At 45.6% G+C, this 25,440-nt stretch overlaps 1 long non-coding RNA gene across 1 annotated transcript; it reads right to left on the reverse strand.

Moving 5' to 3' along the window:
- Window positions 1-5,076: 5,076 nt before the first annotated feature.
- Window positions 5,077-25,237, reverse strand: LOC142564722 (uncharacterized). Its single transcript, XR_012824662.1, has 5 exons — window positions 25,105-25,237; window positions 18,362-18,519; window positions 13,049-13,134; window positions 10,985-11,068; window positions 5,077-5,310 (listed from the first exon to the last, which is right to left on the reverse strand). It is a non-coding gene; the product is annotated as an uncharacterized LOC142564722 (long non-coding RNA).
- Window positions 25,238-25,440: the final 203 nt, after the last annotated feature.

Here is a 25,440-nt window from a genome sequence, read left to right on the forward strand (position 1 = left end):
GGTGGCCAAATTGGTGGCAATATTAAGTTTCATAGCCGTATTCATTACATCAAGAGAGACAGCATTTGGCAAAACAGCACTCATCAAAGCTGGGCCATTTGGCCATTTTATTCTCAACAAACGTTATTTTTCATTGCTTTTTTTTTCTTTATTCATGGTCCCATCGACTATGGGATTCCTGCCTGGGATAAGACGTACAAATGGCACCTTTTAGCTGCTAAGCACGTAAAAAATCAACTCATCTAGTCAAAACCTTTCTTGGCAATCGTTCAGCTCACCTTAGATTCGGGGATATTAAATCAAAGAAGATGGATCTCGGTGACAGAGGGACGCCACAAGGGTCGGTCTTGTCACCTATGCTTTTCAACCTGGCCATGTCAAAAGTGGCAAAGGGACTAAAAGGGATAGAGGGCATTCACTTTACCATTTATGCAGACGATGTGACTATATGGACCGCTGAAGGAAGTATGGGACATGCGGAAAGCAGACTTCAGAAGAGCATTTATGAGGTAGAGTCTATTTTAGAAGGCATGGGACTGAAATGCTCTGCTAATAAGTCTGAACTCCTTGTACTCAAGAACAGAAGAAGGGGTAGAAAACCGAGGGGATACGTTCCCGAGGAAGAACCCAGGTTAGTACTGACCACGAAGGCAGGCGAATCTATTAAGCAAGTAGAATCCATTAGAGTCTTAGGGTTATTCCTGGAGGCAAACGGGGAAAATGGAAGAACAATACGACACATCACAAGCAAGACTGTGGAGGTAATAAGACTGCTAAGGAGAATCACTAACAGACACAGAGGGCTGGGAGAGGAGAGCGCCATGAGACTGGTCCACGCTTTCGCCTTGTGTCACTTCTCATATGTAGCTGGGATGCTCACTTGGACACAGACAGAGATAAACAAGTTGAACAGATTAATTAAAAGGCTAGTCAAAACAACAGTGGGGTTACCGATTAACACTCCGGATAACAAATTAATGAAACTCGGGCTCCACAACACAATAGCCGAGATAATTGAAGCTCAGCAAATTGCCCACAGAGAGAGGCTCTCTGGAACAAGGTCAGGTAGAGCAATACTAGAAGAGGTAGGATGGTGCCCAACCGAATCCAAAATTTCAGGTGAAGGCACAGTAGAACTAAAAGATAGCATAAGAAAGGTAATCAAGACGACTCCTTTCCCCAGAAATATGCACCCGGTGCACAACCTGGAAAGACGAAAGGCAAGGGCCAAAGCTCTCCTGCAAGAGATAGAACACGACAGAGAACATGCGGCATTTGTAGATGCTGCGTGGGTCAGAGGAAAGAAAGCCTTTACGGCAGTAGTAGTAGATGCAGATGGTCTCACTCGGGATGCTATTACAATCATGACTAAAGACACGACAGTCGCGGAACAAGTAGCGATAGCATTGGCTTTAAGGAATAATAAGTGGACGAAGATTTACAGTGACTCTAAGATGGCTATTAGACACTTTACCAATGGCTTTGTAACCAAAAGGGCTGCCCAGCTGATCGGTGAGTTGGACAGCCAAGAGATCGAAATCCGCTGGTTTCCTGCGCACATGGGGTCTGTCGATCCATCTCGGAAGAATTTAAACGAGATGGCTAACGCAGCTGCACGAGGACTTACTATCCGTGCACTACGCGACCAGAACCTTAATAATATACAGGAGGAGAACAGGGACCAATTACTAACATATAATGAAATCACGAGGCATTATTACATCAACAGAAGGGAATTCCCAGTGCCACACGCTAAGCTCAATAGAGCTCAAGCGGTGACTCTGAGATTGTTGCAGACAGGAACTTATCCAAGTCCAAACTTTATTAACAAGATATATCCTGAAAGAGAGATACCAATCAATTGCGAGAAGTGTAAGGGCATCATTACTCTGGATCACATGCTTTGGCAGTGTCCTGTGACTTTCACAGACTGTGACAAGGAGAGAGACTGGTGGCAGCGAGTCCTACACAGTGGAGGTCTTTTCGATCAGGTACAGGCCGTCCAGAAGGCCCATGATACGGCGGTAAAGTTAAACCTTACTGTCCCGACGTGGGAGCCGCCTGCGTCAACCTAAGGGTTGATCTTCAGGACATTAAATAAAGTTCATCATACCATACCATCTGCATCATCACTAGGACTACACGAATCATCACTCTAACTACACGAATGAAGAATCCTTACGCCGTGATAACAGTGTTTGTTAAGTGGAAAAATTGTGTCGCATTAACCTGGTTCTTCTTTTCCGTAACTTAATAACTAATCAGCTACTATTTCGCATTGCTAATGTCAACATGCGCACTAAAAAATTCACTCTAAAGACTCACTATGAAAATTATTTACTCCCGAGAGGTCAGATTATCGACGGTCAAATAAAATCATAATACAGAGCAACAAATTCCCCTAACTCTTTCATATCATCACCACCCGCATCTTTTAATTCATGACTTGGAATAACTATGTTACAATACATGCAGTCATATTAATTGCTTTTGAGTTGTATAATGTATTATGTATAGTAATTGTACTATTATATGTCAACCTTAGTTTGCTTTTGCCTACAATATTACTGTCAATGACTTTGCGTTTTTATTACTACCTCTATTGATTTTGTTGCCCAGGTGCCTTTATTATTACCAGCAATGGTGCTTCGAATGTATTATTTCTTTGTATTTCCTATTCAGAGTGCCTGCGCAATTTTTGAATTTGGAATCGTCACCTGTATATTGTACTACCTGTATCTTCCGTTTTCGCAACTAATGAGCAATCTTTGAATTATAGAAATTTTTCTTCGAGAACTTCTATCTGATCAGAAAAAAATACTTTTGATAAGAGTAATGTTGCATTAAAGGCCGTCCCTGTGTTTCATTGCGGGGGGAAGAGGGGTTAAAACATGCAGCGAATAATTTAGTTCGGGCACGTAGACTATGAACCTATAATCCATAGCTAGTGCAGTGAAAAATGCAAGCATCAGGGGTGATCTAATGCTTGCTGTTAAGTGTAGAAATAAATAGAAGATAGAAAACAGAGAGAGCGGTGACACGGCGGCGGAGAGACAGAGGAGATAAATCGCATTGCGATTTAAAGGGAAATGGTGGATGTTAAGGAATATGACTAATGAATAAATCAAATAAATCGGTGTGTGTGTCTGCATACTGGCACTTTACGGCAAGCGTTAGCAAAATCAGCTGCTTATAGCATTTCATTGTCAACCTTAAGAGCTTGTAAGCAGAACCATGCGTGAATGCACTGTGCTCTGTGGTCCACATAACTATAGGCCACCGTTATCGCAAAACTAATATTTTCAAGGCAGAAAAGGTCATTTGTTGCTCCTGTTGTGCCATAGACTTGCCGAAAGGTAGTTTACAGGTCTGAGCATATTATGGGGGCGGCATTCTTTATGTTGACGTGAGGCAACATACTTTGTCCAATAGCAGGTTAAGCATATAGGGAAGTAGAATGAAAGCACACATGAAGAGCTGCTTAATCGCGTAACACTCTTGAAGCAGTGTTGTGAATGCACACTGCGCTTGTCTTTGATTAGTCGGAATTTGGCTAAGTGTGCTGTTACTGCTTGGTAGGCTGAGCTTACTATTGTGGGTGAGGGTCACAGAATGAGGTGAATACATCAATGCAGCGTCAATATTGATAGAAGAAAATGTTCGCCTTTATAACAAAAAGTATACATAAATATGCGTGTTATTGTGTGTACTCGCCATATCTTCCAGCATATTAGTTGCACCCATGTATAAGGCGCATGCCCTCTCCGCATCCCCCAAAAGAAAAGCAATTTTTTAAGTTGTTGTATCAGACAAGCCTTTGTATAAGAAGCACGCAGATCAGTAATGGGCTTTGCAAAGACAGAAGGCCATTTTTCACAAGAAAGAAGCCATGTGATCGTCGGGAAAACCACTTTGTCTAGCGAGATGGGTCTCATCTTCTCGCTTCTCGCCCATCCACCTATTCGCATAGGCATTCACTATTACTCTTTGTGGAAAGGGCTCTTTGAGTATAGCGTTTCACATACTAGCAAAAAGAAAACGTTCAGACGGTTTCAGAAGACGCTTGCCTGCACCAAAAAGTTGGAACGCAATTCAACCTCTACTTTCCTCCGATCTAGTGTTGTCGTTACTACGCGGTTGTCACAATAAACTATGCGTGTTATGCACCGAATTCACACGCCAAACATGCCCGGGGAGCACTACCTTTCATCGACTTCAATAAGTGAGTTGATGTCTCGTGGAAAATACATCGTTTTCGGTAGACCACACGGTGACACCATCAGTATAACTGGAAAACTTCAAGCACGACATACGTTGTAGTTGCAAAACTAGGTGCATCACAACAAAGTTGAACAGAACTGTAACAAATAGTGAACGTTGGGGAGCTGCTCTATTGGATCTGGAGCAGCCTTCTTGCTTTCATCTACTGTTATCGTAAAGTGCGGTTACGAAGAAATGGGTAGATAAATGTCATGACCAGTCAAGGAAGTCGCAGTTTTATGAGCTTGGTGATTAAAGCGCGTGGTATAATTCTCATGAGCTTGTCTTACATATGTGGCTATTACCCTGAATACAGCATCGATTTGTAGCGACACCTGTGAAACGTCATCGTCCTAGATAAAACGGAAAAATTTCTCCGCGAAGACGGAGCGATATGATTGCGATAACAAATTATTAGACAGCTGCACGACCTACCCTTAGTCATTTTGTCACCCGTATACAAGGTAGTTTTCAAGGTATTAACAAGCTTGGTTTCCCGCACGCATGAACAAACATGAACGCTGCTATTCAGTAGTTGTAGCACACCCAAGGAACTAAATTAAACATCAGCCGGTCTTCTGAAACTATTTGAGAACTTATGGGCAGTGTCTAACCAGAGTCGCCACATGGCCAATGCCGCAAGGAACAAACACGAGAGGCTTAATACACACTGCACCACTCGCCCTTGGAGGAGTTACGAGAAGGGCTACGAAATGCGTCGTTTTTAAGGAAAACGTTACTTTGAAGCTTAAGACAGAATAATTCCGGAACGAAATCTAGCAATTCGTTTTTACATACAGGTTAACGTATTGCACAACTCCTTTATTAGAAAGCCAGTATCGAAACACGTAGGCCTAGTGTAAGCACATTCTGTACTCTCATATTTATAGGCATAATATTAGAACACTTATACGGCGTTCGGACAATCCCTTAAATACACATCGTGACTTCTGCGCCCAGGGCACTGGTATTCGTATTCATTCTGGCAGTTTCCATAATATATATATGATGCTTTGTCTTTCCAAGTATGCAGTTCACATCTCAAGGTACCTGTCAAAATAAATTCGGTAAATAATTTTACAATATATAGATACTGAAGCCAGCGCAAGGTGAGCATCGCAATGACATTTTGCAGGCACACGCACTACAAATAGCTGCACTGATTTGACATTTCTGACAAGCGCATATGGCGTGCAATCAGTCAATCTATCCACCTGCTCGAGCTGCGGCATAGGTGTCGGCAGTGTATTCAGGTAAATTAAAAATACTATGGTATTGTCTTCCACTATCACGATCTGATTACGAGGCACGCTGCAGGGGGGGGGGGGATGCGGAATAATGGTGGCCGCCAGGGGATCCTTAACGTGCCCCCAATGCGCGGGACACGGGCGTTTTTGCTACAATAAATTGCGGCTGCCGGAGCCGGGATTCGATCCCGCGACCACCTTCCTAGCAGCGCAACACTATAGCCGCTAAGCCACTACCTTCGGTTGCGCACTCATTTTCAAGTGTTGGCCGCCGTTTATAAAGGTGTGTCGAAGGGCACTGTTAGGTTACGGCCAAAGAGAATCTACAATGGAAAAAAGAACGAACGGTCGTTTTACGTGATGCGCTATCCACACAGGTTTTCTAGGCTACGTTGTTCCAATTTGAGTGGTTTGCTGAAAATTGCCTAGAATCTCCATCGACATGTGGCGCATTTAGTTTCTCAGTGGGTAGTAGGCGGCAAAAATTGGTTTCTTGCAGAACAACGTTGGATAATCTCTTCGGCAGTAGACATTCAGCGGGCTACGTCACAGCATGACATCACGGGCGCACGTGCAAAGGCCCTGGTTCGCATAACAGCTGCTGTTACTGGCTTTGCGGATGGTGCTGTCGCGCTGGGCTTGGTGCGGATTTCCAGAGTAGCGAGTGCATCTTAAGGTGTTATCATTCCTGAGGTATTTCAGGCACTTTTCAGGGGCCATGTGTATGTGTGTGTGTGTGTGTGTGTGTGTGTGTGTGTGTGTGTGTGTGTGTGTGTGTGTGTGTGTGTGTGTGTGTGTGTGTGTGTGTTTGTGTGTGTGTGTGTGTGTTGTTATGGTTGGGGTCGGGCATGAAATAGATGGTATCTGGCCCATGCCGTCGTCCAGCTAAGGACGTTGTTGAAAGGAGAGACTTGTTCTCATCGAGAACGAGGAATATGGGATTTATTTGCAGTATCTACATGCACACGTTAAAGTTCATCAGTCTAACGTGACTGAAAGAGGAATGCACTCCCAGCAGTCGCGCCACAGCTGCTTATATACACTCTGTCCTCCATAGATCCCTAGGTGAGGGAATACGGTCGTTCGACCAAACGGAGCATCCAAAGTTATCGTAGCCGACCCGCCTTTGAGGGGGAGGGTTTACACACTCATTTCCGGACTGGTTGCACTGACCACACCAAGGTGAGTGGGTTCTCGCAGACACGGTGCTGCCCTAAGCAGGCGCCTCTTTATCCCAGAGTCGACTCCGCAGACAATGGTCGCCGCGTCTGTCCATTGACTGACGACTTCTAAGCTGCGGGAGGTGACACCCCAAAATATCTTCCAGGTGCTCCCCTGTCCCAAATAGACCGTGGCAGGGACGGCGTACACTCTAACAATACTTGCCCCGCCGCCCGCCTCTGGACATGGTGGCGCCGTTGGATTGGGGATTGGCGTATTGTCCCTTTAAAACGAGTCGCCGCTGCAGCCTTGGTGGCGCCGATGGGCTGGGGACTGACGTCTGGTCGTCCTTTCAAAGCGAGTCGGCACAGCAGACCTGATGGCGCCTTTCCGTCGGTCGCTTCCCTGAAGATGGCCAGCCCACGCCGGTCGAACGTAACAGTAGGCGTGTGTGCGTGTGTGTGCGTGTGTGTGTGTGTGTGTGTGTGTATCACTGTAGATGCGGGACTCGGTAGGTGGCGCTGATCGCTGATCCACGAAATGAAACCCTTCGACACCGGCATGGAGCACTGCGGGATGCACCATTCGGTCTGGGCTCGTCTTCAATGAACCTCTGTGGTGCCAATTCATTTTACTGCATATGTGCCAATATATGTGTGTCGCCCTTCAATGACCGTCTTAACGCCAACTTGAATAACCAGGCATACACTACTGGGAATGTTGGCGGCGGCACAAAAGATCCTTTAATATTCTAGGATGTTTTAAGGAATCAAACCTATATCTCAAGGGCTCCTCAAGAAAAGCAACCCGACACTTCAGCAGTTTGTGTCACAAGGTTATTCAATATGTCCAGTTTTTCAAATAACCTTTTTTTCACGACAGCGCTTTAGCGAACTGGGTAGGTCAAATGCGCATGCACCACTCTTCAATGAAGCTCTCGCCTGCTTGGTTCACTGAGAACGTTCCATGGGGAGTGCGACAAGCGAGGGAACAATTTACATCGTTCGCAAGCACCGGCAACACGCATTTTGTCTAAGAGGACAGGTGCGGACATCTGGAGCGCCACCGCATGTCCAAAAAGGAAGCCCGAGATAGGAGCCCGGTTACGACATGAACGTCGTTACACATGAACCAAGTTTCATCGCACTTGGAGTGCGATTTCGGTCGCATGCGAGGGAGATCCGAGTAGCAGGCGTATATAGCAGGCGTCAATTCATGTAATTGGATCAGGACGAATTGCAGTGGCAGAGACATGAGCTAAACGTCTGCTACTGGCATTACACAAACTAGTGATTAAGAGAGCAACGAGGCACGCGCCCCGGAGTATGCTGGTTTGGACTTCAAGGGGGCCTTTGACAACGTGTCCCACGCCAGCGTGCTCGAGAACCTGCACAAGACGGGGTGTGGCCGCAAGACCTACGGCTATATTAAAGATTTCCTAATGAATTGAACGGCGACTATCCGGATAGGAAAGAACCGGTTCGAGCCTGTGGAGCTCGGAGACAGGGGTACCCCGCAGGGGTTGGTCGTGCGCCTCTGTTTTTCAACCTGGCCCTCCTGCCCCTGCCAAACTACTCAATCAGATCGAAGGCGTGGACCACGCGTTCTATGTCGACGATATAACGGTGTGGACGAACCCCGCGGGGTCCGATGCCTGGGTGGAGGAAGCCCTGCAGAGAGCGGCGACGACCGTCCACGAGTATGCCACCATCTGTGGCCTGAGCTGCGCTCCACAGAAATCGGAGCTGCTGAAGGTACAGCCCGGAAAACCAAAGAAAGATCCGCCACCGAACATAAATATCACCATCGATGGCACAGAGATCAAGCCAACGCAGCAGATCCGGATACTGGGCCTGCTGTTGTGCAGCGACGGCAAGGCGCGTGAAGCCGTCAACAAAATCAAGACCACATGAGAGCAGGTCCTGAGCGTGATCCGGAGAGTCACCCACCGGAACAGAGGGACCAAAGAAGAAGACGCACTGCGCCTGGGGCAGGCAATCGTCGTGTCACGCTTAACGTACTCCGCCCCGTACCTTCAGCTTACGAAGGTGAACCACGAGACGCTGAACACGACGATAAGGAGAGCAGTCAAACTCGCCATAGGCATCCCAGTCTACTCGTCAACGCAGAAGCTGCTAGTCATGGGTGCCCACAACATGGTGGAAGAGCTGGTGGAAGAGCTGGTGGAAGCACACCCATACCACCAGAGAGTAAGGCTGAGCCGGACAGAGGACGGCCGAGTCATCATACGCAAGATAGCATGGCAAACTGAACAGCAACCGATAATAAAGCCGCTCCCCACAACGTGGAGAGACATTATTAAGACCAAGCCCCTCTCCCCGAACATGCAGCCGGAGAGGAATGACGAGAGACGCTCTGCGCGGGCCAAGGCACTGGCTGGACAGCTGGCAGAGGACCCCGAGGTTCTCTACGCGGATACCTCGCTTCCCAAGCACGGCACCAGAGCAACGGCGGTCGTCAACCCCATCGATAAACTGGTCACAGGCGCGTCGATACGGACGACGAATACAGCCGAAGTAGAAGTGGCCGTGGCCCTCGCATTCGCACAACCGGGAGTGTGAACCGGGGTCACAGGCTCCAAGACCGCATACGCGAGCTCCCGCAAGGGGAACATCTCTCCCGCGGCTCTAGCGATCCTCACCAAACGCAAATCACCGGCACGTGCCGTTGAGCTCGTGTGGTTCCCGGCTCACTCGCAAGTGGAAGGCAACGCACTCGCCGACCACTATGCCCGAGAACTGTCAATCCAAGCTGAGGACGAGCCAGAGCTACGGTACCCCGTGACAAATTACAATGACAACACAGAAATGTACAGAGGCGGCAGATGTGTGCTTCCCCGTCCGCATGCGTAACTCAGCCGAAGGCAGCAAACGATCGTGCGACGCACGGAAGCGGGATCGCTAGTGCATCCCTACAACACACATCCATGCAGAGTGCACTAAGCTCAAGAACTCCCCGCCATCACCACCCCCACGCTCCCCAGCCCCAACCCCCCCGAGCGATGGGAGACCTTGTTGTCCAGCCCCGACCTACTGACTCAGCTCGCACTGGCGGCTAGGGGCCAGGAACTGCTGGAGTAAAGGTTGGTGCGCCAGCGCGCACCAACCTTTACTAAGGGCTCACTAAAAGTTAATTCTCTCTCTTTCTCCCAGCCACTGCAACGAACTGGTTGGTCGCACGTCACACAGACTGCAGCGGTTGTTGCGATTGTGTACTTCAACTTAGAAAATGACAGAAAGAAAAAGAGAGGAACAACGTCAGAATTGCGCCGTCCTCCGAGATCTGCCGTTAGAAATTGATCTTGAGAGGTTTCTTCAAGCTTAAATTGTTTTCCATGACTGCAGTTATTATAATTGGCTTTGGTAACTATGATAAAATGAAACAGATATACGTCAAAGTTTTCATCAAAGCAAAGACGACTATAACAACAAAGAATAATGACACGGGACCTGGTTGAAATTGCAGGTACGCGGCACCAGAATCACATATTGCTTCGGTGTTGCCATTTGCGGTGCTGCAAAACATAGATGATTAGCGCGCCTCGATGTCCTCCTCGCTTGTCCCTTCCTGCAGAGTGGAGACAATCGCCGCATCAACAACGGCGTTGGGCACGCGAACGGCGGACGCCATGTAGTAGACGCCTTTGGCGGACAACGTAGGGCCACGTGACCGACGCTCGTATGTATGGCCATTCGTATGCCCAATGCTGTAGTAAACGTCGCGGTTGTCTCCGCCCTGTACGGAGCGACGGGCAAAGAGGACATCAAGGCACTCTGTAGGCAATTAGACACGGCGCTGTGGCTGCGGGACGATTGCCATAATCCAAGGTGCAATTACCACGCGCTCTGCGCAGTGCTATGCTGAAGCTGCCTTAACCGGTAAACACTGTTGCCGAGAATTTGTGGATTCTTCCTCTTTAGCGTGGTTTCTTTAAAACTGCAATGCTTATGCATTTACTGCTCTTTTTTATTATTTACAGACCTGCGTTAACAATGACGAATCATTGCAATCGACCTTGAATCGTAATGACAAAAACGTACCTAGGGGAAGAATTGAACGTAAGAGAAAATCCCAGCCGATTATGATGAACATATTGTTAGCGAAAACAGCTGGCCAATGTAAAACATCACTTACGAACGAAAACCTTTGTGAAGTTAGCCCCAGGTGGCTTGTATGATTGTTACCTCTCGCAAGCTTCCAAACAGCGTGAAAGCAAAAATTATGAATTTTGGCATTGCACTGACTCAAAATACATTCACAGCACCTGTTTTTTTTTACTTTTGTCCCCTACATACCATACATATCCTTGAAGGTGATAACTGCACAATGAGCCACTGGGTCGTAGTAATGAAAGTAGTAGTGTCGCTTCATTGGGAACGCTGAAAAAATCAGAGATATTGTATGTAAGCTTTTCCTGATGATGGACGCATTATCGCGAGCGCAATACCAAATCAACCCAACGTAGAAAATTAGAAATGCAGCTACAGTACCGGCGACCTTAATAACGTATGGCGCGATGCACCTAAAACATTTACTCATAAGTTATTCGAGAATTGCAGTCGCAAACTAATCAAAATGTTTCACAGTTCCTTCAACATTCAAATGACACTCGGTCAGTACTACAGCTGTGGTCATCTGTCAATATGATGTTCTGACTCCTCCGTAAAGTGCCGCTTTATTTTACAAGATCTAACGACCAGATCGAATCATTTTTGTATACATTCTGGCCTGCGAAATGATTCGTAAAAATTGACTTGGTTTATTAGCCATCTTATGACGCTTGCAACAGCAGTGCACTTTGAGAGATATGTAACGCCAGGTTTCATACTGTAAGCGGGCTTCCATATGAAGTTTCTGAATATTTGCCACTCTTTCCGAAAGTTTCGTCTTCTGGTTGACAAATCTAGACCACTACTTTGCGTCTTGATATACGTTGTACTGGCAGGCTGCTAAAAACGGACGCTAGTCATTTAGTCACTTCTTTTTTGTTTGGCGATACAATGCAAAATTCATATCGAAATAGGTAGCCTTCTTTGATTCGATGAAGATTTTCTTGCTTGTCAAGGTCTGTAGCCATGGCGAGGTTTTCAGACTCACTCTCACATTACTTATGGTATAATATGTTGAGGAAACACCTATAATAATCATATTACGTCTTTACAGACAATTCAGAACCGAGCCATCAGAATAATTACCTATAGTTCACGCTTTTCTAATGCCACTTTCTTACTACACGAGAATAACATCCTTACTATTTCTGGGCTCACTAAATACAACCTAGGTATTTTTTCTACAGATTTCTACATAATGAGCTACCATCGATCACATTTTCACCATCTAACCTGACAAGTAATAGTACCACCAGATTCGCGTTGAATAACAATTTTCTTTTATCACGAATCCGCACTAACTGCGCTAAACAAACCGTGCTATTCACTTCCACATAAGTATGGAACACTCTTCCTCTCATTATGAAAAATACAAGATCTTTATACCAATTCAAAAAGGGAACTCAAAATGCATCAATTATTGACAAACGAATGAGAAAATTTACTGCAACCATTTTTTGCCCGTTCTTCTTGCTCTCCTTTTGCTTTTTTGTTTGTTTTTGTTCTTGCAAATAAACTATTGGTATTTTCTTCACATACAATTCTTTATGTTACCATGAGATAAGCTAAACCTTGTTATTATTTGTAATGAATTCTGTATTTTGCTCTGTTAACGCTCATTTCCTGTTGTTTGTATAATACCTTATTATATGCTACTGTTGCTTTGAGATTTCAATTATCATACCTGTTCTCGTGCAGGAGGTCCCGATACAGTCTTTGACTATGGGACCTCCTTCTGCATACTGAATACTTGTAATTTGACCCAACTTAAAAAAAATTAAATTATGGGGTTTTACGTGCCAAAACCACTTTCTGATTATGAGGCACACCGTAGTGGGGGACTCCGGAAATTTCGACCACCTGGGGTTCTTGAACGTGCACCTAAATCTAAGTAAACGGGTGTTTTCGTATTTCGCCCCCATCGAAATGCGGCCGCCGTGGCCGGGATTCGATCCCGCGACCTCGTGCTCAGCATTTGACCCAACTTCTAACAATAAAGTCTTATTCTGATTCTGATTCTGCCCTGCGCTCTTCCATCAATGTCAGAGACTAGGAAATTGATGTTTTAGATCACAAAGATTTGAAGTTCGGTTTCCTTACGGTAAATAATTACAGAATTCAGAAATAGATTAACTAGCTTTCCTATCAAAGCTTCCTATGGTGCATCCAAACTTAACGTTACATTCATATTTCTTTGAGCAAGAATGTGCTCAAATACATTGTAATCATGCGAAGAATACAGCGCGTTACCTCCTGCTTTTTGAACGGCCCACATTAAAGGAGCCACATCGAATCCTTCGGCCTTTGAAATCTGTAGTTCAACCGGGTAACGTATTCTGCAAGAAAATATAGTGGTGAGCGATAACCCTAAAACCAGAAGTTAATTGACAATATCGTATGCCCGAAATTCCACGTCCTCATTTTTTAACGCATACTTCTCGCAGTCCAGCTACTTTATGGCGAACGAGCCAATTTTGCCGTTTTGATGGGCCGATCCCGGTGATAGCGCAATCACAAATTATATGCCACGGGGGACTCTACGCATGGGTCATTATGTATGCGCGCTAGGACCACTGCGCTTTAGTTTGATTCCAATATTATTTCTTGCCGCTAAAAACATTAGGTGTTTCTTATTGTAATGATAAAAAATACAGCCTGTGCTATCTACATAACCACCCGCTATAAAACTGTTACTGTATTCATACAATAGTTCTCTTCAAGTCCTCTATTCCTTGCCTTACATGGACATCAGTCACGCTCTGCCAATCATTTTCGTGCACTTGTTTTCGCTTCCAGTAATATATATATATATATATATATATATATATATATATATATATATATATATATATATATATATATGTGTGTGTGTGTGTGTGTGTGTGTGTGTGTGTGTGTGTGTGTGTGTGTGTGTGTGTGTGTGTGTGTGTGTGTGTTGTTACAGAAGGGTAAACGCAGGAAAATGAGGAAGATCACGAGACGCTGGCTGCTGCGTGTTGTCGCTGGTCTGCCATCTTAACCTCATTGAGTCTGCTTGTATATATATTGTATATACACCCAACATCCCCGCAACATAGTGGTGCCGGTGCGGAGTACCACGGCTGGAAACGGAGCTACGCAGTGGACGTCGCATCACCATTCTCACCATGAATGACGGGGAGCACGCGGGATCAACGTCGTTGCCACCTACAACGTCGCCGTCGCTAGCTTCATCGCTGCCCCCTTCGGTTGTGGTTGTGCAACTCAAGGACCCCGGAACTTCCTGCGGGACCAATGGCGCCTACGTTAAAGAGTGCGTGGCTATGTACGAACGAAGGGTAATCAACAGATGAGACACTACGCTTATGTTAGCTAGCCTGTTGTCCTGCCTAAGGGGCGCGGCAAACGCGTGGTACGAAAACCACGAAGAGCAGCTAGCCAGCTGGGACCAATGCAAAGAGTAGTTAACAGAGTTGTTTGGCAAACTCGCTGTCCGTGAAATTTCTGCAAAGCAGGAACTCGCCTACCATGCCCAATCTCCCACGGAGTCCTGTGCCTCGTACACCCAGAACGTGCTGGCGCTCTGTCGTAAAGCCGATCACTGCACGACCAAAGTTGAGAAGGTCGGGTACGTGCTGCAGGAAATTGCTAACGACGCCTTTAATCTGCTCATGTGCAAAAGCTGCTCAACAGTTCACGCTATCATCAAAGGGTGCCGACAATGCGAGCAGGCGAAAAGCCGACGCGTCCTGCACCCATTCACCAGACTTCCCGATACAGCCGCAACGTCGACGTGTGATCAGCCCGCACAGCAGCATGCGTCGCCATCAGAATACGTGATGCGAATCGTTCGACGTGAACTGGACGCGATGATGCCTGCAGTTTCTGTTCGCGTAGTACTGATGCTACCCCTTTTTCTCTTCCCTTTGTATAAGCCATCGTTCACCAAAAACTTGAAAATATTGGTCTACATTCGGTCGGTGCTGTCGCCAACCCCAGAGCCAACCAACGCTCTTCTACTATTTTCTTTCCACCCCGACGCTTCTCTCCACGCTATCGCAACCCGACTAACTGGAGAACTGTGGAGGACTCCCCAATATGTTTCATCCGCCACTGCTTTGGTCATGTCACCCGATACTGTCACAACTCGTGGCCCTGAACACCTCGCACACCGACTACCCTCAGCCGTTTTGATGGAAATACCCGCAATATTTCACCCACCGCCGAGTATAACAGCGCCGACATCTCTGCTGGGAACACTTGGTAAAGTCGCTCACTATCACCGCGCGCACACCAGTCTCGCTCTCCGAAAACACTTCACCCATATTCCCGCTCGCCACAGCCAGGTCACCTTTCGTCCCCTGTGGCTTTCGGCCGCACACTTTCGGAAAACTAAGAGATGCAGCCCTCGGAGGTGGTGCTGCATTACCTACTACTGCAGCAAATCCTCTGTCTGTGCCCACAAAGAGAAGTGTCATCGATGCTAAATTAGACGGCGCACATGTCCAAGCACTGGTCGATACTGGAACCCACCTACTGTGATAAGTGCAAGCCTACGTAGACGTTTAAAGAAGGTCCTCACCCCAGCAGCTGCACAAGGGCCTCGTGGGGCCGACGGCAGCGTGCTGGTTGTACTTGAAATGTGTAATGCACGTTTACGTATAGCCGGCCGCCCTACTTGTGTTCTCTTTGCTGTGATAAACAACTGCCCTCACGAGGTCATCCTTGGATTGGACTTTTTATCCAATGATTCTACTCTCATTGACCACGCAACCGGCCTTCTTCCGTTGGAATAGCCTCAACCCGCCGATGCTCCGAGCGCAGGCCCACCGCACTTGTGCTGGCTTCAAGATGTGCGTCTGTCACCCGAGGCAGTCACTTACGTCGCTTTGACCGCACAGCCATATGTTCCTCACAGTGAATGCGCGCTTCGCCCCATTATCGACGTGCATTTGAACTGGAACGTCGCTTTTCCGCATACGCTGGTCGCGGTTACTAATACCGTCGTCGTTCTTCCGCTCCTGAATTCCACCCTGTTCCCTCAACTGCTTCCGACCGGCGTGTTCTTGGTCAGCGTTTCTAGTACTTCCAAATTTCACATTGTAAGTCTGAATGCCGAGAGTGCTTTCTTAGCGCCAATTTGAACTCATAGCTCCGGTTCCTTAACGAATGACTACGCGAAAATGATTGCGCGAGACCTCACCTCTGCACAGTCCACGGGCATACGTCTCCAGCTCTAATCGCACAATGACATCTCTGATTTCAGCGAGAGGCCTTTAGATCAAACATCTGTTGTTAATCACCGTATAAACACAGGAGACACGAATCCTATTCGTCATCGTCCCTGTCGTGCACCGCATGCTGAACATAGAGTCATCCACTCAGAAGTGGACAAAATGCTCCGCAAATGGTTCATCGAACCATCAACCTGCACTTGGGCTTCACCTTTCGTCCTTGTGAAAAAAAAGATGGTACCTGGCGTTCTTGCGTTGATTACAGCCATTTAAACAAGATTATGCAAAAAGACGTCTAGGCAATACCACGCCTCGTTGACGCCTTGCACAGCATGCACGGAGCTAAATACTTCTCATCAATTTATCTTCGACCCGCTACTGGCAGATTTCGGTTGATAAAATGGACCGCGACAAGACGGCCTTCATCACGCCTCATGGTTTACATCAGTTCAGTCATGCCTTTTGGCCTTTGCAATGCTCCTGCGACATTTGAACGTATTATAGACTCTCTTATTTCGAGGCTACAAATGGACCATCTTTCTTTGTTGTCTTGACGACGTAATTGTTATTTCTTCCAAGGTTGGCAGCCACCTTACCCGATTCGCTGTAATTGTTGCGGTCTTCCGAAAAGCCGGCTCCGACAGAACACCAAATGTCAATTCGGGCGCCATCAGCTTAGCGTGTTGGGACACCTCGTTGATGCATCCAGTGTACAACCAGGTCCGGATGCATCCGGCAGGCTAAGGCAGGCTAAGGTGATAAATTACCTGATCAGCGCTGCTTTGTGGTCGCTTTCGTGATTGCACAGAATGCACGAACGACAGGCCTGCCGGAAAGCAAGCCACGCAGTTCAGACTCGTCAAACAATCTAGCTGTTACATTCAGGTAGGAGTGATAAAGTTTGGCTATACAACACCCGCAGGGTTGAGTAGCAGCCAAACATCCTATGTCCAACGCCGCAGATGTTTTGTATCGCCTGTTATGGCCATGTCGGGCAGGCTTCAAGACTTGGGGAATGTAACTTCGGGCGTATTGAAAACTGATCGGACAGTACCTTTCCTCATAGTGCTTCGCATTCCAAAGAGCAATGCTGCGCACCTCTCTTCAGTGATGCCTCCGCCACTGCCATGTACGAAGAGTAAATGACGTGGGATATGAGCTTCTCCAAAGAATGCTAAATTCCATAATCATCCACCTGGGACGATAGACGCAATTCTTTTTTTCAATGAATAGGGTTTTCCATAAATGTTCACCGGTTTACTTGCACTTTGCTTTGTTGCATAACACGTGCACACATATATGTTGACAATTTTCTCATCTGAATAATATTCAGATGCAGCTTCGTGTCTTCGCTGGTTATTCTCTTCGTAGTTCCCATTCTTTTCTTGCACCAGAGGAAATCTTCAATTTGGCATTGAAACTACCATAGAAGCTACCTACATTGGGTACTTATTGTCAACAGCTCTACGGTTAAGCTGTTATGCGCCTGGCGGTAATTGTCATTGTGAACTAGTGATTCAACTTGATTACTACAGCTATGTGCTCGTCGTTGGTCAATGCTCACCTGATGCTTTGACGGGCGCAAAATTCTGTCCAGGTGAACAAAAACACCACCACAATTTAGAAGCCATTTACGCCAGAAATAAAAGCTCCTGGCGCCCAACTTTAACAAGCAGCTTTTTCTCAGCGATTTCCGAAATGTACTGGTGCACCACTCGATTAACCGTAACGTTTTAGGCAAACTTCTTTTATAGATTCTCAAATGATAGCGGAAGTTTTAATCTACGATCTACCAATGTTCGTTTGTACCGACTTCTACGGCGCACAATGCCCTTCAAAGCATTTCTTTCGAACATACAAGGATGCTGTGCGGTTACATTTTTCCCTTCTGCAAAAAAAAGTTATAAAGTTAGTACTGCCTCGCCACTGCATTACTACAGCGTAACCATATTTGCTCCTTTAATCAGCATATAAAGGTACAGACGATCTACTTTAAATGGCTGCTCGCAGCCCATCGCTTCGGCCATGGGTAGCACCAGGTAGCGATCGCAGACCTATATCCTGCATGCATATACCTGTGCTTACAAAGTCTGCTTTCGCAGTACAGTGAATGGTGGCTGATTCGTCGCCGCAGCTGAGTTAGAACAGCTAAGCACTTGCTATACTGACACTGAGTTTTGCTGTAATTAAAGAATAAGTCCACTGTTTACTGAGCACATTTATATATGCACTCCGCATCCTATTCTGCATCGTGCAAGCAGCTGCTATTACTTTTGACGTCATTGGGTCAACATGTATTCATAGAATAAAAAAATGTTAGATGATTTAGGCAAGTTCTAAAACAACTTACGATATGTCTCCTGATTTATAAGCGTATCCTTGCGAAAGAGTTATGGTATTGCCAGACGAATTCTCCACTTTATTAAAAATGCATCTGGGGTCCTCGCCCTGAATTTTTGAAACATAGGTTCGCTTCAACAAGTAAGTTATGGTTCCATTTTGATAAAACTGCATGATGAAAAAAACATTGTTTCCACATTAGAAATCATGAAAGAAAAAAATACTGAGGAGTCATTCTCTAAATAACCGCAATAAACAGCGAATCGCACACCAACGCCACAAGTAACGAGGAACTCAAAAGTTCACATTCTGTAATGTTCAGGCATGTATCACACGTTCTCAAAGTTATTTCAAGCATTGAATGGCAATTCCTATTATTTTATGACAGCCTCAATAGGCCTTTCTACCAATATATCAGTGGATACCTTTCTCGGAACTTGCCGAAAATTCGCTGGTCGCTTCCAATAAAAGAATCTTCGTTTTTCAGAGCGTACAACATTGTGACAAGAAGAGAAGTTAATTTAAAGCACAAGACTGCAGATACAGTTAAAGAGGAGGCTGGGAGGCAAAGTGCCTCACGGGGCCCATCCCCGTACTGTCTACAGTAACGCAATGTAACAATACAGCAAACACAATGACGCTCTAACTCAGACTATTCCTACTGGATCAAAAATCTCCGATTATTTCGGTGCTCATCATTTAAATTTCTAGGCGTAAATCTTTAAAGAAACCCCTCCAGGAATTCTCATGTTACCACCGTCTGCACCAGTGCTTCTAGGCGCAACTCGTTGGTCTCGGTTATCTGAGACACAACCTACAAAATTAATGTACATTGATCCGTAAACTGGCCTTTCAAACTCAAACATTCGTTAGCCCACGGCTTGATTTGGCCGCTCCGGTCTGGTCCCCCCGCCGATGTTACTTAAGAAAAAGCTTTAGCTCCGGGCCTCCTATCTGCACACATGGGAAAGGAGAGATCATTTTTCTCCACGACCACTGCACCAAATTTGATGTAGTTTGTTGTATTTAAAACAATACTTAAATTCTAGTGACTTCGGGTTGTGAATTCTTGATTTAGGTCGTTAATGTTTTAATAAATATTGGTAAAAGGCTTAAATTGTCGGACAACGAAACTATGAAATTCGCAACTCTAGAACACAGCAAGGAAAAGGGATATCACAATTCAGCAGAAAGCGCCTCATAGTACATTTGAAACGAACAAAATTGATATGTTATACATGGCCTTCAAAAAGAACACCAGGTTGTCAGTTTAATTCTTGAAAAAGCCTTCTAAACAACGTAAACGTCTCGCATAAAATATAATTTCTAAAATTGCTCCGCTATGGATGCTCTAATTGGTGCGGTTTACAAAAATGCGCTACCTCTTCTAGGCGCAGAGCTACCTACTTGTAAACTTAGTGCTTCTATTTTTTAAAACTCCTAATGTCTAAAATTTTATTACAGAAATTCATGCCCCAAGGAAATCTCGCTTCTAGCATTCACTAGAATTTACCTTTCTATCTGAAATGCAACAGATTTCATTAAAATCTGCCAAGTGGTTGTCCCAGAAAAGTGTTTCTGTGTTTCACTTGTATCTGAATACGTGGCATCGGAGTTGGGCCCGGGCTAAAGCTTCCTCCTAAGTAACATTCTGGAATCAATGCAAATAAAGCAAAATAAAGTGATCTCCGGGAAGTATAACTACTATTCTAGCGTCACTCAAACGAAGCTTCATTGTTCACTTCTGCTGCTGAGTAATAGTCACAACGTAGTCCTTTTTTCATTATTACAGCTTTAGCTTTGTAAATAGTCTTTTTCGTAAGATTTTTCTTACGCCAAAACTTGTTCGTAAGTTCGCTTAGTGAATTCTCTCCCAAATTCAATAACCCATCTAGGTGCACTTGCGCTGAACGCGTTCAGTATATTTGCCGCGAGACGTTTTTAATATCAGTCAGAGGGGTTCGAATGCTTGCTCAAATCAATGCGCCTTAATTTGATACTGTTGTCGAAACACAATAAACTATTTCGAACTTATGTATGCGTGAGGGGCCACGAGGGCCGGCTGCTGGCCGAAATGCGATTAAGGCTCAGGCATGCATGTAAAATAACTTTATTAACCAGGCATGGCGCCTCAATACGCGGCAACACTACTGCGCGTACAGCACACACTCACAACACCTGGGCTTGGATTCGGGGCTGCTGTCTACTGTGGCTGGCTGGTGTCGCGAGTAGCGAGATTACTTACGCATGTGCAGCTTGCACAGACGATGCCATTGCAGCGCCACGCATGACGCAATTTGAGTTACATTTAGCCTCTCACATGGCGTTTCGAGGCGCATACATCACTCAGCTATAGTAGATATATTCCATCAGACTGGCGCGTGAGCTCATTAGTAGTTAGAAGGCCTACAAATTTGCAAATGTTTTACTGCGATAGCAATTGTACGAACACTCCAAGCGAATTTTATTGCGATATTACTGCGATAGCAATCGGACACTCCACGAAAATTTTTGCTGTCGTCATCGCCGTCGTGTTCATCGTGCGGCACCGCGTGTATTTAGGAATATGCATGCTATAATGCCACGCCCTGCTCTGTTGCATGCGGTGTATGCGGGTTATATTGCTACACCATTCTTTAACGGCAGTTGTTCCTTGAATGTCTTACATACTTGAGAGCATTATTCCTCAACATTTTGAGAATGGTAGGCCACAAACAAATGTCATGAAGGGGAACACCGACAGTGCACGACTTTTATCTTAAATCTTCTGAGAGTTTAAGAGTAAAGTGCAAACCAATAACTGAGCTCAAACCTTAAAATGTTGTAATTCCACTGGCGCGGCTGTGCATTACCTTCGGGAACAGCCATGAAAGAGGTTTGAAGCATACGCGGTACAAAAAAGTGGCGGTAAATTGACTAAGAAACACGTTTGCTTTTAGCAATAAAGATATACAACATTGTCCGGCGGCATGATTCAAGCAGAGGACGCCTAGCACTACAGCTCGTTTTTACTCAGTCCCAACCTACGTCAACTTCAATTCACACTGCCACTACAGTTACGAGCCTTACACTTCGTGTACTATTCTAACATGTTGCTATCGGATTCATTGCTTCGCCAGTGTTGGTAAATTGTGATTCTTTTTCCAACGTACTTCAGATATTATCGTTCGCAGGCTACGATCAAATAGGCAGAAAGCTGCTCCTAAACCCCCTCGCTCTTGCATAATTGTTTGAAGAGTCGATAAATCCTGGAAACGTTCCAGAAAAATGGAGAAAAAGGGAACATATTTTTTTTTTGTCTGAGAGCAGGCGACAACGCGGACGCTTCCAATTACCGCCCTATTTTGCCACTCAACTTCATTCTAAATTATTAGACCATATGACGTAGCCTCGGACCTGCTGACCTATTTCGAATCATCTGAGTTTTGTTACGGTAAGCAGCATGGACTACGCAAATATTTGTTTTGAGAAAATCGAGTTCTGCAGTTTACGCGTGATATTTCACAATTCAGGGATCGTTACGCTTTAAATGACGTTATCCTATTGAACTTTTTTTATCTCGGTCAATCATACAAAGCATCATTTCTTGCTTTCTCTCCCTGCGGAGTCCGAAATAAAAAAAAGCAATTCTTGCGTTTTACTATAAAAATATAGCACAAACTCATTATGAGGAACGGTATAATGGAAGACTCCGCATTAACTTCCACCACATTGAATTCTTTGATTTAAACTTAATGCACAGCAAATGGGCGTTTTTCCATCCCGCCCCCTGTCGGGATGCGGCCACCGCCACTGAAGTCGCACCCGCGATTTCGAGAGCTCAGCAGCGCACTGCGGTAACTACTAAGCTACCGCGGCTGGTATCCGAAGACTCAAAACTATTCTGTTGTCTTTATCATTTCCTTATAAGGTGTTATCAGTTCCCTTCCGATAATAATAAAAAAGAATTCCCTGGCTATTGGGATGTAGGGTATCTCGCAAGGTTCAGTGATATTACCACTGCAGTTCCATATATACGTAAATAAGGTCCTGTCAAAGAGACAAGCTAAACCAAAATTATTTGCTGACGACCAGGTCCGTCGCATTCAATGCCGTTATCAGAGTGGTCTAGAAGAGTGACGCGCTTCCTCTAAACATGAGTAAGGGAAAGTCACTGTTGTTTTCTCGCAAGCGCTTCCTGATGAGCAACAACTAAACAAAAAATTACCGCCCCTTACAGTCGGACAGGGAAGCTGTGCTAGTTACAACGAGTGTTGCACCATGCAAGTCAAACTTCGCAAGCAGCATATATCGTAAATCTCTTGTTTCACCATTCCTTCCCCTAGTTTTTGCTTTTGCGCACTGCGCGTGGTGAGAATGCTTTAAGAGAGCTTTCTTTAACGAGCGACAACGGAGCCAGCTGTCGAAGAAGAACGCGGGAGCAGTGGAACAAACGCGTTCGCGCGCTAGCACCGAGGGGCACCAACGAGCCAGCTGTGGAAGCAGACGATAACGCTCGAGTGATTCCTGAAGATGATATTTATAGCGAACTCTGACAACGTCAGCATAGGGCCCGCATAAACAGCTTCGCTGCAAAATCAACTTACCTGTAACGGAATGCATGTCACGTCACTTTCGTAATTCGTGTTCAAGTGACGTCAGTTCGTTACATGTGTTCTCCCCCTCTGTCCCCGTCTTTATTTGCGGTCGATATGATATGCAGTAAACACCGAATAGGCCAAAGTGAAGTTCTTCTGAATTTATTATATTGTCCGTTCCAGGTGCACTCTATCATATTACTGGAATTAGCGTTAGTAGGGAACTTCACGTACTTTCAAAAGGCCGTCTATCTGTTTCTGTGTCTGTCTATATGTCAGCGAAGAGTTCTTCCTTCAGTACCCGCATGAACACACGTACTTATTTTTCGTTTAGTTTCTGCATGTGGGCCTTATTTTCGTGTTTACCGGTTATAATTTCTTGTGATCAGGCGGTTTTCATTCTGATTGTACGATGGTCGCTACGCAACTTCAGCTTCTTCCATGAGGTTATCTAACAGAAGCTCTCTTCACCTTGAGCATACACTGTTACTGTATAGCGAGAAATAATTAGGTTTGTCATTCGGCACTTAGGCCTTGGCTAAATTGTACTTTTCCCCTATTTATATTGAATATTGCGGGTCCTTCCCTATGCCTAAACATTTTGCACAACAATTATTTATGGTATTAAAGTTACAGTGTCTCTTTTTTGAGTATGTGGAATTTCACCGGTTCATATGAGTGATTTTTGGTGTGAAAGAACCTGCAATTCGTTTTACAGTAGCTTTGCGGCACAACCAACACAAACATCGTGAAACAGACCCGGACATTGCTGCAACGAAGTTACACAGTAGTAGGGTTTTTTGTTGATCTGCCACAAAAATTCGCGCTTTCGCCCGAAAGACGGATCACTGACTGCGGTAGCAAAGTGTTAGACGATTACGCGAAGTAATTCTCGGCATTTTATTGGCCTTATATATTTGAGCAACGATTGGCTTACTAATTAAAGTAACAGGCACAGTGTCACGTGGGCACAAGTAAACATGAACCACGAACGCTCGTTATCGCAACGCTGGTGTTGTGAAGAGCGTGGGAAGCGAGGGAAACAACACTTTGGGTGGCCTCTCGCCTCACCACGTTCTGAAAGTTGAGATTAGGCAACCTCCAACAGAAACCGTCTAGAATCTCGGGCCTCCTTTTCACTTTGCACAGATGGCAGATTACCCGCCAGATATCGCACATGGCCGAGGTATTCACCCATTCACGTGGACAGCCATGCACAGCCACGGCTAGACTATACAAAGGGGGCCCACTCACCTGACTAACCCCTCCCTCCCTTAGCACGCGTTTGAACACGTGGACACAGCGCGCATCAAGCCACCAACCTAATCTGCTTACCCTCACACGCCTTCCTTCATTACCGTAGCATATCGGGAACTGTGATGTCTTATCGCACTTCTATTTACCGCTTTATCGCCTCGAAGAAAACAAGTCCACTTGTCGAAACGTTGGCTCCTGCTTTCACCTTGTTCTCGTCTTGCCCATTGTACTTTATGCGGCACATCGCGGTGATGGGAAAAATTTACCTGGAGTCTCTATATATTTCAGACAGGCATGGCAGAATTTATACTGATCCTTACCCACCTGTTGAAGCAGGATATTAACTTTGGGCGCTGGAGTAAACCACAGCGCTGAAATTATTACACCCTAACTAGACCACGTGTGCTGGACAGCAGTGAAGAAAGAACATAAGCTGGTGTCATGTGCAGTTGACACTCGTGTTTGACGATGAAATTCAAAGTTGAAACTGATGAATGAAAATGAATCAATATACATTACATGCGGGTACTGAACGGTGCCTGAAACTCTGCATGTCCTGATAATTTGACGCATAACATTCCCCACGCGAAGTATCTCGTAAAGTAATTATGTCATTGGCAATTCTTCAAAACAGCTCAGAGCTACTTGACTTACCGAAGCTAATTCTGATTGCAGCAAGCTCAGAATAATATCTAACTACATACGGACTGAAAGATTAAATTATGAGTTGTGGTATTACTTTACGAACAATCTCAAAGTTGTGTCTTTAATGAAAACGTGCGCCCTCTGCCCTACCTAGTAGCGAAAAAGAAAGCTCCCGACCGAACCATGCTAGCGTTAATGCGCACACGACAACGAGCGCTAAAATGTGCCTTGGGAGAAATTTTTGCGTGGTTCATCGCGAAGTGGGCTTTCTTACCTCTTTCAGGTCCTTTAACTCTGGCCTGCCAGGGTGGTTGAAGTTGGCGTTCGCTATTCCAAGTACAGAAACAAAGATAGCGAACATCATTCTTGGTCTTGAGATGACGCACTGCAAAGCTGTGAAATTGAAGTGCGGTGGCAGGGCATCTAAATGTCTCCTCGTACATCACCGACATATATATGTGCAAATGAGCTAGATCGCAGCTTGATATGGACATTCGTTTGATGCTCACCGGACGGGCGGACGTGAGCAATGACGTCACTCCCAGGCGTCTGCTAAAGGCATGCCAGCTGCGCTCTACGTCCTCTGTTTAAGAGGAAGGTTTAGCACGTG

This window comes from Dermacentor variabilis, chromosome 11 (assembly GCF_050947875.1).
Source record: "Dermacentor variabilis isolate Ectoservices chromosome 11, ASM5094787v1, whole genome shotgun sequence".
NCBI classification, from domain to species: domain Eukaryota; kingdom Metazoa; phylum Arthropoda; class Arachnida; order Ixodida; family Ixodidae; genus Dermacentor; species Dermacentor variabilis.